The following is a 13,336-nucleotide window of genomic DNA, read 5'->3' as shown; positions in this document are numbered from 1 at the left end:
CAGGTTCCCTGCATGGATCCTGCTTCTCCCTCTGCCTGTGTCTCTGCCCCTCTCTCTCTCTGTGTCTCTCATGAATAAATAAATAAATAATCTTTTTTAAAAAATAAATAAAAATAAAACTGGAGAATGCAGGGACGCCTGGGTGACTCAGTGAGGTCAGCCTGAGAGTCTTGGTTTCCCTCAGGTCATGATCTGGGGTGGGAGGTTCGAGCCCCACCTCCCGCTCTGAGCTGGGCGGAGTCTGCTGGTCCCTGTCCTCCCCTCTCTGTCTTTCCCTCGCGCTCTCTCTCTCAAATAAATATTTATTTATTTATTTTTATTTTTAAAAAGATTTTATTTATCTATTCATGAGAGACACAGAGAGCAGAAACACAGGCAGAGGGAGAAGCAGGTTCCTGCAGGAAGCCCACGTGGGACTCGATCCCTGGACCCCAGGATCACGCCCTGGGCCGAAGGGAGGTTCTCAACCTCTGAGCCACCCGGGCTGCCCTCAAATAAATATTTTTTAAAATAGATAGATGATGATGATGATGATGATGATGATGATGATGAAGATAGATGATAGATAGATAGATAGATAGATAGATAGATAGATAGATAGATAGATAGAAGTGGAGAATGGGGCGCGGTGGGGGTGGGTGGTAAGAGCGGAGGTAGGGGCCCCAGCAGAGGCAGTGGGAGCTCTGACACTCGCCCCCCACACCAGGCCCCTGGCTCTGCTCCTCCCCGGCTCCGACCTGAGAACTACTTCCTCTCCCAGACAAAGCGGTTTAAGTTCTGATGCAAAATCCCACCGGGGGTGGGGTGGGGTGGGAGGAATCCGCCTCTTCCCGCCCATCCTGGATGTTTCAAAATGTTTTTCCAAACAATGGCAGATCTGTTTCCTGCTAAGAAAAAAAAAATCTCTATCTCCTTGTGTATGCCGGTGGCTTCATTTGAACAAAGGGCTTTAGCACAAAAGCAAATGTGAATATTGCTTCTCTGTTCACCCTTCACTGTTCAAGTGAGGAAACTAAAGTCTCGCGAGAGGAGTGACCCCACTCAATTGCAGACGGGGTCCCTCTACCCCCTGCCCTCCTGTCCCCAGTGCCCCGCATGCCAGCCCCTGCAGTGGCCTGCAGTTTGCCCATGCCACTCCTGCTGCCTTCTGCTCGTCTAGTATCTTCTACCCTCAAGACATTCATTCACACCTGCCCCTGCACCTCTCACCAAGCGTCTATCGCAGGTGCCCTCTCCCCAGCCCCTCCCTCCACTCCAGATTTCTTCTCTCTGGCCTCCAGCTGTGCTTCCTACATCACCAGCTTGCCTCTGATTACTCTGTGCTGTAATTTATCTGTTTACATGGAACCTCCTCTACTAAACCTGGAGCCCACTGGAGGCCAAGCCAGTGTCTTCACCTCTGACTTCCCCGTTCCTGCTCCCCACCTGGCACCAGAGCAGGTGCCCCAGAAATGACAGTCTTAGCTGCGGTGAGAATTCTACTAAATGCGCATCCTTTGTCTTTTCACTCCTGTGTCTCTCCTCTGGTAGGCTCCTATTTGGGTTTTCTTGTTTCTTATTTCTGAATCTTCTGGTAAAATTCTGCCTTCAGTAGAATACTGGACATAAAGACCAAATTTCAGGTTGAGGTTCTCTATCCAACACTCATTAGCGGAGTGAATGTAAAGAAGTCACATTTTAGGGCCTAGATTTCTGCATTTGTAAAATAAGAAAAAAAGGTCTCCAGGTCAACCAAAATCCTCAAGGATGATGTTTTTCTTTTCTTTCTTTTTAAGATTTTATTTATTTATTCATGAGAGACACAGACACAGGCAGAGAGAGAAGCGGACTCCATGCAGGAAACCCGACGCAGGACTCGATCCCGGGACTCCAGAATCACGCCCTGGGTTGAAGGCAGGCGCTAAACCGCTGTGCCACCCAAGGATCCCCAGATGATGTTTTTCTATCTGTAGGTCTTAACTCGCTACTGGACCACGAAATCAGACTATATATTTTTAGTTTATTTATTTATTTGTTTGTTTTTTAGTAATTTGTACATATAAGGTGGGGCTCGAGGCCGTGACCCCGATATCAAGAGTTGTGCGCTCTTCTGACTGAGCCAGCAGGGCACCCCAAGACCAACATAATTTTAAACACGGACCAGAGGGACGCCTGGGTGGCTCAACGGTTTAGCGCCGCCTTCAGCCCAGGTCGTGAATCTGGAGTCCTCGGATCGAGTCCCACATCATCAGGCTCCCTGCATGGAGCCTGCTTTTCCCTCTCCCTCTGCCTGTGTCTCTGACTCTCTCCCTCTCTCTCTCATGAATGAATACATATAATATTAAAAAAAAAAACTTTAAAAATAAATAAAAGTGGAATAGAGAAGAAAGTGAGAGCATCGCATGCAACAAGTCTAAATACTGTTTCCTGAACCATTGTTTCAGTTAAATACTCTATACTGTGTATTGGCTCACAATATAAAATGTTCTTTCCTATTGTGAATTGGTATTTAAAAAAAAAAACCCTTGGAAAAAAACCTTTCCCTCTCTCAAAGGGTAAGATTCTTTGTATGCAGTTCAAAACTGCCAGGCTAGAAGTGGGTTGGGACACCTCTAGGGTAGTAACCAGAGCACCTCCAGAAACCCAAAGTATATGTTGGTAATCTTTTTTTTTGAGGGAGGGGAAACATGTAATTGACATGTAACATGATCAATTTCAGGTATATAACAGACTGGACATGTATATAGTGCAAACTGAGTTAATTTTTTTTTAAAGATTTTATCCATTTATTCATGAGAGACACACACAGAGAGAGGCAGAGACATAGAGAGAGAAGCAGGCTCCATGCAGGGAGCCCAATGTGGGACTCCATCTGGGACTCCGGGATCACACCCTGGGACTGAAGGCAGGTGCTCAACTGCTGAGCCACCCAGGCTCACCCTGAGTTAATCATTTTTTGAAGTCAAACCTATAGCGATAGACCAGGAATATATTAGAAAGAGACAGGTCCTAAAGGGCTCCTGCCCTTACTCATTCCATGAGCTTCTGTTTGTTTATCTGCCATAGGAGAGGGGTTCGATCAATTTGTGTCAAGCCCCTGGCACAGATCTGGCCCACATAAGTACTGAGTAAATTTCTCTCTCTCTCTCTCTCTCTCTCTCTAATTCTCACAAAACATGGCCTTTCTTTTTCCATCTCTTTTTTTTTTTTTTTTTTTTTTATTTATTTATGATAGTCACAGAGAGAGAGGAGAGAGAGAGAGAGAGGCAGAGACACAGGCAGAGGGAAAAGCAGGCTCCATGCACTGGGAGCCCGACGTGGGATTCGATCCCGGGTCTCCAGGATCACGCCCTGGGCCAAAGGCAGGCGCCAAACCGCTGCGCCACCCAGGGATCCCTCCATCTCTTTATCTGAAGATAAAGTTGATGAGGGCAGCCCTTGTCTTTCTCATCTGCAGTTAGCTTTATTTATGGCTTAGCTTAGTTCAGATCCTGGAGATCTTTATCAAATGCATCATAAGACTCAAAGAAACAATTTTTTTAAGTTTATTTTTTTAGTCATCCCTGCATCCCACATGGGGCTTGAACTCATGACCCCAAGATTAAGAGTCACATGCTCTTCAGACTGACACAGCCAGGTGCCCCTCAAAGAAATAATTTTCTGTAAGTTGATTTGAACATTTAAGTTAAAGTCACTTGGAGGGACACCTGGGTGGCTCAGCGGTTGAGCATCTGCCTTTGGCTTAGGGGATGATCCTGGGATCTGGGTCGAGTCCCACATCGGGCTCATTGCAGGGAGCCTGCTTCTCCCTCTGCTGTGTCTCTGTGGCTCTCATGAATAAATTTTAAAAATCTTAAAAAAAAAAGTCACTTGGAAATCTGGTTCTAATTTCCTTTTATTGGGGCACCTGGATGGCTCAGTCAGTTAAACATCTGCCTTCGGGTCAGGTCATGATCTCAGGGTCCTGGGATCGAGCCCTGCTTTGGGGCTCCCTGTTTAGTGGGGAGTCTGTTTCTCCCTCTCCTTCTGTGTGTTCTCTCTCTCTCTCTCAAATAAATAAAATATTTTAGAAAATGTAATTTCCTTTTATTGAGCTATGATTACATGGTAATTTTTAAAAATCTGTGTGTGCTTTTTTTTTTTTAAAGATTTTACTTTTAAGGGGCACCTGGGTGGCTCAGTCAGTTGAACATCCCACTCCTGGTTTCACACAGGTCATGATCTTAGGGTCGAGGGATTGAACCCATGTCAGGCTCCACACCCATCATGGAGCCTGCTTGGATTCTTTCTGTCTCCCTCTTGACCCTTCCCACCGGCTCGTGCTCTCTTAAAAAAGAAAAAAATAATTTAAAAAAAATCCAATGAGTATTTTTTTAAGTTTTTAAAGTAATCTCTACACCCAACGTGGGGCTCGAACTTACAACCCGAAGTCAAGAGTCAAGGGATGCCTGGATGGCTCAGTGGTTTAGCACCTGCCTTTGGCCCAGGGCGTGATCCTGGAGTCCCAAGATCAAGTCCCACATCAGGCTCCTGGCTTGGAGCCTGCTTCTCCCTCTGCTTCTCTCTCTCTCTCTGTGTCTCTCATGAATAAATAAATAAAATATTAAAAAAAAAATCAAGCAGCCAGGCGCCCCAATTTCTGTGTTTTTGCCTTCAGCCTCAGTACCTCTTACTGAATGGTTTGATCAATTGCAACTCTTTGTGTTTTCATTTGTTTCATTTATTTTTTCCTTTGTTTCCTGTATTTGTTTTTCTCCTCACCAAGAATAATCACCTTCCAGAACATATAACAATTTAACAATATCAAATATTGATACAACAATATCGTAGTGGGAATCAGGTGAGGTCATTCTGCCAGGATGTAGTCATTATCACTGTGTGCGGAAGAATTCATCTAACAATATGAGCAGATTTAGTGTCCTTCATATATCACAGGAGGCTCAGTCACCTGCTCCTGTGCGATGTGTTCTACAAATGCATGACGACAGGGTCAGTTGGTGTGCCCTTGTGGTGTGCTGGTGAAGGACATGGATGGCCGGGCAGGACCACTCAGAAGCCTGGGGCGAGTTATTTTACCTCTCTCTGCTTCTGTTTTCTCATATGAAAAATACACACAAACAAAAAAGTGATCATTGTGCCTGCCTCCATGGGTTGCTGTGGTCCTGAAATGGTTAATGTTGGTAAAGTTCCAGACCACTGCCTGGTACAAGGTGAGGTGCCAAGGAAGTACTTCTTGTTCCTCATGGTCTAAGGAGTGACTCTGTCCTGTGAAAGTAAGAAAATCATAGGGGCATCTGGGTGGCTCGGTTAAGGTATCTGCCTTCCGCTCAGGTCACGTCCCAGGGTCCTGGGATGGATGGAGTCCCACATTGGGCTCTTGGCTCATCAGGGAGCCTGCTTCTCCCTCTCCTTCTACTCCCCCTCACATTCTCTCTTGCTCCCTTTGCTTTCTCTCTTTCTCTCAAATAAATAAATCTTTTTTTTTTAAGATTTTATTTATTTATTCATGATAGTCACACAGAGAGAGAGAGAGAGGCAGAGACACAGGCAGAGGGAGAAGCAGGCTCCATGCAGGGGGCCCGACGTGGGATTCGATCCCGGGTCTCCAGGATCGCGCCCCGGGCCAAAGGCAGGCGCCAAACCGCTGCGCCACCCAGGGATCCCAATAAATAAATCTTTAAAAGAAAATCATAAAGTTCCTAATTACCCTGCATGTTTTACTTTATTTATTTTATTTTTTAAGATTGTATTTATTTATTCATGACAGACACACACACAGAGAGGCAGAGACACAGGCAGAAGAAGAAGCAGGCTCCATGCAGGGAGCCCGATGCCGGACTCGATCCCGGGTCTCCAGGATCACACCCCGGGCTGAAGGCGGCGCTGAACCGCTGAGCCACCGGGGTTGCCCCATTTATTGTTTTTTGAGATTTTATTTATTCATTCATGAGAGAGAGAGAGAGAGAAAGAGAGAGAGAGAGAGAGAGAGACGCAGAGACACAGGCAGAGGGAGAAGCAGGCTCCATGCAGGGAGCCCGACGTGGGACTCGATTCCAGGACTCCAGGATCATGCCCTGGACCGAAGGCAGGCGCTAAACCGCTGAGCTACCCAGGGATCCCCTATTTATTTATTTTTACCCCTCGTTTTAGTTGTAAACCTAAATTGTATATTCCTAGCATTCCATACATACACTTCATCTTGTTCTTTTCTTCCCCCCGCCCCCCGACTCAATAGGACTCAGTACTCTGCAGACGAACTAAAGCCCCAGAGCCACCACCACCATCATCCCACCCGCCTGAGGGCAGGGCTCACAGATTTTAGTACTTCCCAACTCTGGCCCTGTCATATCAAGGTTATGAGATGTCACATATCTCCTCTAGCATCATCACCTTTTCATGTCCACTTGGCTAATGAAAGAATAAGGGCAAAAGCACTGTCAACTAAGCAGAGAACAGTGATAGGAAGGCCAAGATAGCTTGAACTGAACATCATTAAAAGCACTTAGTGAGCTTGCTGGAAAAATGGAAATGAAGTGTCCTGCTGGGAAGGGCTCGCACCCTGGTGAGGGGCAAACCTGATCAACTGGTCTTCAGAGTGTAGTGAATGAGCAAAGCCAGAGGGCTAGGGATTCAGTCAAACACAGGGGAGGGAACCAGGGTCCCCACTGTGGCCACAAAGTGTGGTCACAGATGCCAGAACTGCACAGTGAAAAGAGAGAAGCAGGCTGAGGTTTGGCTCTGCCACCTTCCTTGGGCAAATTACTTAATGTCTCTGAATCTCAGTTTCTTCATTAGAGAAGAGAGGATAAGATCCACCCCAAGGGTTATTTTAGAGGATTAAATGAAACATACAAATGTGCTTAGTCAGGGGCACCTGGCTGGCTCGGTCAGTAGAGCATCTCCCGGGCATGATTCAAGCCCCCGTTGGGTATAGAGATTACTTTATAAAAGAAAATCAGTGTTCTTAGTAAATTGCTTGACACAGAAGGCGCACGGGCCAGGAGCAGTAGCATTGGAGGAGTGCAGACTTTGAAACAAAGTAGGAAAATCAGTGCAGGGGACAAAGTGGGGCACATCATCCTTCACTGTGGGAAGAAAATGTCTGGGCAGACAGGGCTCACAGAAACTGTAGGAAGCCTGTAAGAATCCTCAGACAAAAAAAAAAAAAAAAAAAGGAATCCTCAGGCAAGCTATGAACAGACCCAAGAGTGAAAGCATGGTGTCCATGATTGCTAATCTATCCTTGGAGAAGGAGCCAAAGGGGCCAACCCCCTCTCAGAGGCTGAGAATGAACAAGGAGGAGAGCTAGGGCTGCCTGAAGGCATCAGCTTTCTGCACAAGAGAGAAAGCAGGTCCACTGATGATAAGAGTTGAGATTGGGCAAAGTTCGCTAGGGAAGCTGTGAAAGATCTGGAAGAGCTTTGTAGGGAAGGGAAAGAAAGAGCATTGCCCAGATCCACATTGACAGCGTGACTGAGGGACCAGGTGGAGTTAGGGGCGTAAATGGGGTGAGTTTGTGTGATTTTCTCCAACCGGGCTCACTAACCTGGTAGGATAATAGGCAAGAGGTTGTATTGGTCCAAGGTAGAAGCTTTATGAGGAAGGTGTGGCCGAGGACAAGGCTAGCAAGTGGCAGAGAGAGGTTGGTTGGAGCAATACACCGTAAAGTCAGGGTTATAGAGGAAGTGCAGTAAGATCAGGGAGGGATTCCAGGATGTGGGCTCCAGGAAAAGAAATATCAATAGGATGCACCAGGAGGTGGAGTGGGAGAGAGGGGAGGCTCAGAGGCTGGGGAATCTGGTGGTCAGTGTAGAGCAATCCTGAGTGGTAATGAGATTGAAGGGGAGATCTTTTATGGTCTTTTTTTTTTTTTTTTTTTGAAGATTGTATGTATTTATTCATGAGAGACACACTGAGAGAGGCAGAGACATAGAAGGAGAAGCAGGCTCCTCACAAGGAGCCTGATGCAGGACTCAATCCCAGGACCCCCGATCGCACCCTGAGCTTGAGGCAGGTGCTCAAACGCTAAGCCACCGAGGCGCCCCCTTTATGGTCTTCCAGAGATGAGAAGCAATGCTATATCAAGACAGAAGAGGACAGAAGTGCTGAATGCCTACTTTATGAGGTGCTTTATATAAACTATCTACTATTCCTTATAGCCTTTCAAGGTGGGAATTCGTGAAAAATGGGAATCAAATATAGGAATCTGGGATCCCTGGGTGGCGCAGCGTTTTAGCGCCTGCCTTTGGCCCAGGGCACGATCCTGGAGACCCAGGATCGAATCCCACGTTGGGCTCCCGGTGCATGGAGCCTGCTTCTCCCTCTGCCTGTGTCTCTGCCTCTCTCTCTCTCTCTCTCTCTCTCTGTGTGACTATCATAAGTAAATAAAAAAGAAAATCAAATATAGGAATCTCAGATTTAATCCCAAGACTGACTGGTTCCAAAACCCAGATTCTTTCCACCGCTGCAAATATCCCCAAAGAGGTGGCACTTGGGACCTTTCTAATTCATTATCATTTTTAAAAATTTATTTATTCATGAGAGACACAGAGAGAGGCAGAGACAGGCAGAGGAAGAGGCAGGCTCCTCATGGGGAGCCCAATGTGGGGCTCGATCCTGGGACTCCGGGATCATGCCCTGAACCAAAAGCAGATGCTCAACCACTGAGCTACCCAGGCATCCTGATTCTTTCTTTCTTTTTTTTTTTTTTCTTTTTTGTTGGAGTTCAATTTGCCAACATATAGCATAACACCCAGTGCTCATCCCATCAAGTGCCCCCCTCAGTGCCCGTCACCCAGTCACCCCCACCCCCCGCCCACCTCCCGGCATCCTGATTCTTATCATTTTTTTAAAGTTTATTTATTTCGCTAATCTCTACACCCAACACGGGGCTTGAACTTATGACTCTGAGATCAAGAGTCGCATGCTCCTCTGACTGAGCCAGTTGGGCCCCCCCATTCTTATCATTTTTCACAGTTCTCAAGGTTAGAATCTCTGACTAGGGATCCTGAGCAGCCACTAGGTACAATAGGCAGGCCCTGAGCAGTGATGAAACCTTCCTGAGTTCAGCCCTGTCTTTATTCCCTGTTGGCAGCAAGATGGCCCCTGGTGAGGGTTGGGACTCTCAGTGGGATAGGGCCCCACTGCAGAGTGCATGAGGGTGAAGGGAAGAGCAACAGGAAATAGCTGTACTCTTTTGTTTAAGCTCTGGCTGTGTTTCCTATGATTGACCTCCTCAGGAAGTCATTCATTCAGCAGGAGGAGAAGGTTGGAGATGGTCAGATCTGGGCTTGGATTCAGCTCCAGCACTTGAGTTGTGTGACTTTGGGTGCCATTGCCCAACTTTCTCAGTTGGCCCAGCATTAAAGGGTTTTCTGAGATGTGGAACTTCCAGTGCTAAAACCAGATTGGTCCTGAGGTGCCTGGTTGGCTCAATCAGTAGAACATGTAACTCCTGATTTTGGAGTCCTGAGTTCAAGCCCACATGAAGCATAGAGCTTACAGTAAGTACATACATACATACACACGGAAAACTGGGATGATCCAGACAAAATTGGGATGGTTGGTCACCCCAGATGGGCTACTCAACACTTTTAAGCCTCAGTTTCCAAGTACATTACAGCTACCTGCTATCTGCTTCTCTGCTCCTCACCACCTGAGGTTGTGCTTTTCAGAGAACATAAAAGCAAGGAATGTGGTTTAATTCCATTTGGTTAGAAGAAGCTCAAGTTTGCCTGCCTGCTCCTTCATCTGCTGAAGCTGAACTTCTGAAGGACAAATCAACTTTCACTGACATGCTGCTTGGAGTCTTCAGCTGTTGCTCATGTTGTGACCTGGACCCAAAGTCATGAGCCTCCCTAGTTGAACCACCTCCCCTGCTGTTCCTGGCCCCTGCGTCTTGCTGTCAGGTGAGCATGGCAAGATCCAAGCACACATGCTCAGCAAACAGTGGTATGACAGTGGCTGGGCACAGGTGGATGAGGGCACCTTGAAACATAAAACCCAGAACTCTGGTCACAGTATCATTGCATACGGAGGGATCTTTAGGCTTCAGCCAGGATGAGTGGCATGAGCACAACAGGAAGAGAGCAAAGTCTTTCTGAAGGCTCGTCTTCCCTGGTGCCTGCTGTCAATTCTGTTCTTGCCGGAGACTGGTGACCACCACATGTTGCCCAGGAACCAGGTGCATAGGGAACTCAGCGATGTGCAGGAAGGCAGTGGAGCTGTCGTTACCATAGGAGGGTGGGTTCTGAGCAGAAAGTAAGGAGAAGTGGATGAACTCAACAGTCATAAATGTGACCATCCTCAGGTAAACAGAGTCACCATATGATTGAGAAGTTCTATTTCTAGGTACAGACCAAAGAGAAACTGAAAACATTATGTGCACACAAAAGCCTGTGCTGGAACATTCCATAGCATAGTCCTTTGTGATAACAAAGAAGTAGAAACAACTCACATGGCCCCTCAACTGATGAATGGATAAAAACAATGTAAAATATCCATACACTAAAATATTCAGCTATAAAAAAGGAATGAAGTACTGATTCATGCTACAGCATGGATGAACCTTGAAAACATTATGCTAAGTGAATGATGCCAGATACAAGAGGCCACATGTTATATGATTGCATTTATGTGAGATGTCCAGAATAGGCAAATGCATAGACATAGCAAAGATAGTTTTTGCCAGGGTCTGGGGGAGGAGGGAACAGGGAGTGACTGCTAATGAGTACAGGGTTTCTTTCCGGGATGATGAGAATGTTCTGAAATTAGATAGTAGTGACAGTTGCACAGTCTTATGAATATAGTAAAACTCACTACATCTTATTGAGTGAGCTTCATAGCATGTGAAGTGTAGCTCAAGAGAAATAATAATAAAGTTTGGCCACTCAGTCCTGTTACCTGTAGAGAGTGCAGCAGTGGAGTGACGCCTTCAGGATCCCGTTGATATCCCTTTGGCATTGGGATGGGGTGTTAGAGGAGGAATGGATTTGGATGGATGAGTCTTCTGCACCCAGAATACAAGCAGATCCTCCAGTTGGATCACCAGTGGCTAACTGCCCGTGGAGGTAGTAAACCTTTGTGATGAATGGGGCCCTGACGGCCAGGTATGTGGTGGAGGACCTAAAGCTTAATGTTTCTCTGAGACCACCCATCTCTGTCAGAATCAAGCTAAGAGGGAGGCCTGGGTGGCTCAGTGGTTGAGCGTCTGCCTTCAGCTCAGGGTGTGATCCCGGGTCCGGGGATCGAGTCCCACATCGGGCTTCCTGCAGGGAGCCTGCTTCTCCCTCTGCCTGTGTCTCTCCCTCTGTGTGTGTGTGTCTTTCATGAATAAATAAATACAATCTTTAAAAAAAAGAAAAAAGAAGCAGGCTAAGAACCTAAATATGAGCAGGCTCATTAAGTGTAGGAATTGGGAAGGGATACGTTAGCCCATTGGGCCCTCCTTTCTCCTGGGAACATCTGGTGTGCAGCCATGTGTCACAGGGTGCAATGCCAGGTGCTGGCCACTGAAAGAACTGTACGGTATAGAGGTGGCCAGATCGGACAAGTGGGATCCAAGTGGAAGTGAAGGAGGCACCTAGCAAGTCAGATAGCAAGTCCTTTAGGCAGAAAGTGAGCAGAACGCCAAGGAGTAACTCACCTACCCCCCAAATTTCCTTCCTTCCATTTTCGTGGGGCCTGGCATCCTCTGGACCTTCTGACTAGAGAGGACATAGCCCCAGATGGTGGCCTCCCATTTGCTGGCAGGTTTCATCAGAGAGGCTGCACTGCTAGAAAAGTCGGCTTCCTCTGCCTCCTCAGTCTGCCCTTCCCCAAATAAATTAGGTGGTTTTATCCAGGGAGCTTTCCCATGTGCTCCACACCCAAGCAGGAGCACATAATTGACATATGCTGAGACCCGCAGGAACTTGGGCCATGTGGGTTGCTAGTGCTAAAGACCCTGGTCCTGGAATTGGTTGGCTGCTTGGCTGTCTTTCTCCCACCCCCCGGCTCCGTAACCTCCACAAGTTCAGGGACCGTGTCTGATTGTCCACTCTTGGATCCCCGTGCCTGGCACATAGTAGATTCAAAAATAAATATTGCTTGCATTTGTGCTTTTACTGGTAGCCAAAATGTTCCCAACCAGTTTAGGGTTGGCAGGTTGTGCTTTTCCTGGGCAAGTGAGGAGTCCTTTAGGAGGGGCTCCATACCCGAAAGTAGCCAGGCTCCCCAAAACATAATCATAGCTGCCCCTCCACTCCTGGCTGAAGTTCCACTCAGCTCATCAGCAAGGATTCTGACACACCCAGGCACACATGCACACAAGCACACGCATGCATACATATGTGGGAGCACACCCATCCTCACACACACTCAGATTCACATTGGCTTCTCTTCCCCCAAATTAGGCACCCAGTTACACTTCCTTTTTTTTTTTTAATATTTTATTTATTTATTCATGAGACACCGAGAGAGAGAGAGGCGGAGACACAAGCAGAGGGAGAAGCAGGCTTCATGCAGGGAGCCCAACGCGGGACTGGATCCCGGGACTCCAGGATCACACCCTGGGCCGAAGGCAGGCGCTCAACCGCTGAGCCACCCAGGGATCCCCTCCAGTTACACTTCCAATATGAAGTATCTGCTAGTGAAGGTGCTTGGCTGCCTCTTGGAAATCCAAGCTAACCCATCTTAGATGGTTCCTGATCAATTTTCTTAGAATCAAAAAAAAAAAAAAAAAAAATTCTTAGAATCAAGCCCAGAATGGAGTCATTCCTTATGGAGATCCTGGGTGAATAGACAAGCATCATTTACTCTTTTTTTTTTTTTTTTTTAAAGTATTTTATTTATCTATTTGACACAGAGAGACCACAAGCAGGAGGAGTGGCAGGCAGAGGGAGAGGAAGAAGCAGGCTCCTTGCTAGGAGGTATGGAGCCCCCATTAGGGGCTCGATCCCAGGACCCTGAGATCATGACCTGAGCCAAAGGCAGACACTTAACCGACTGAGCCACCCAGGTGCCCCAAGTGTCATTTACTCTTGGAAGCCTTCCCTGCACACCTTTCTACCCACCACAGAGAGAGCTCTGGCTCTGTCTTTGGAGAAATCATGGAAGCCTTCCCAAAGTGACGAGGCTTTAGCTGAGCCTTGGCAGACAAGTAAAAGCCAGGTAGAGAGGTGTTCCAATCTCAAGGAGAAAGGGACTCTATTTACCCGGCACCCAGTAAAGGGCCATTATCACTGGACGTTTTATAGATACATGATAAATACGTACTGGAGAAAGGCAGACAGTAGACTCAGGGGCTGTAAGTTTGTGTGAGTGTGAGGTCATAGCACAAATGAAGTTGAAGCTAGAGAGGTGGGTTTGGAGCCAAACC

The 13,336-nt window shown here is 47.1% G+C and overlaps 1 protein-coding gene across 3 annotated transcripts in view; it reads left to right on the top strand.

Annotated features, from left to right (window-relative positions):
- The window catches only part of C6H16orf54 (chromosome 6 C16orf54 homolog), a 41,570-nt gene that overhangs the window by 17,539 nt on the left and 10,695 nt on the right, over positions 1-13,336 (top strand). Inside the window, exons 1-2 of one of the 3 annotated variants that reach the window (XM_025415828.3) lie at positions 7,873-8,104; positions 9,654-9,887. The exons of 1 other annotated variant lie outside the window; for it this stretch is intronic. The gene's annotated coding sequence lies outside the window, so the exon portion shown is untranslated. Of the gene's footprint in view, positions 1-7,872; positions 8,105-9,653; positions 9,888-13,336 lie in introns of those variants that run through there. One more of the 3 variants, XM_025415827.3, reaches the window with a different exon arrangement.

The sequence above is a fragment of the Canis lupus genome, chromosome 6, assembly GCF_003254725.2.
Source record: "Canis lupus dingo isolate Sandy chromosome 6, ASM325472v2, whole genome shotgun sequence".
Lineage (NCBI taxonomy): Eukaryota > Metazoa > Chordata > Mammalia > Carnivora > Canidae > Canis > Canis lupus.
This window is presented reverse-complemented; position numbering and strand designations above follow the sequence as displayed.